The 247-nt window shown below is 51.0% G+C and overlaps 1 protein-coding gene across 42 annotated transcripts in view; it reads left to right on the top strand.

The window, feature by feature from the left end:
- The window catches only part of LOC119593093 (cytoplasmic dynein 1 intermediate chain-like), a 47,628-nt gene that overhangs the window by 28,287 nt on the left and 19,094 nt on the right, over positions 1 to 247 (top strand). The gene's annotated exons all lie outside the window — the stretch shown is intronic.

The following is a 247-nucleotide window of genomic DNA, read 5'->3' as shown; positions in this document are numbered from 1 at the left end:
TGGAAAAAAAGAGGATTAATCACAACAACTTCTTCCCACACCCATAGATTCAATCCTCCCCTCCCTCATACCCTCCACTCTCATAAGCGACTGCATGAGTGCCCTCAGTCACCCAATGTCCAGGTCTCGTGTCACCGCTCGCTCCAGGTCATGCCAACTTTGCCCTGCTACACGCCAGTGGACTACCATCTTCCCTCCTCCATCCCGACATGTTTTATTCCCTCTCTTGAGTGGGGGTTGAATTAAG

This window comes from Penaeus monodon, chromosome 31, assembly GCF_015228065.2.
Source record: "Penaeus monodon isolate SGIC_2016 chromosome 31, NSTDA_Pmon_1, whole genome shotgun sequence".
NCBI classification, from domain to species: domain Eukaryota; kingdom Metazoa; phylum Arthropoda; class Malacostraca; order Decapoda; family Penaeidae; genus Penaeus; species Penaeus monodon.
This window is presented reverse-complemented; position numbering and strand designations above follow the sequence as displayed.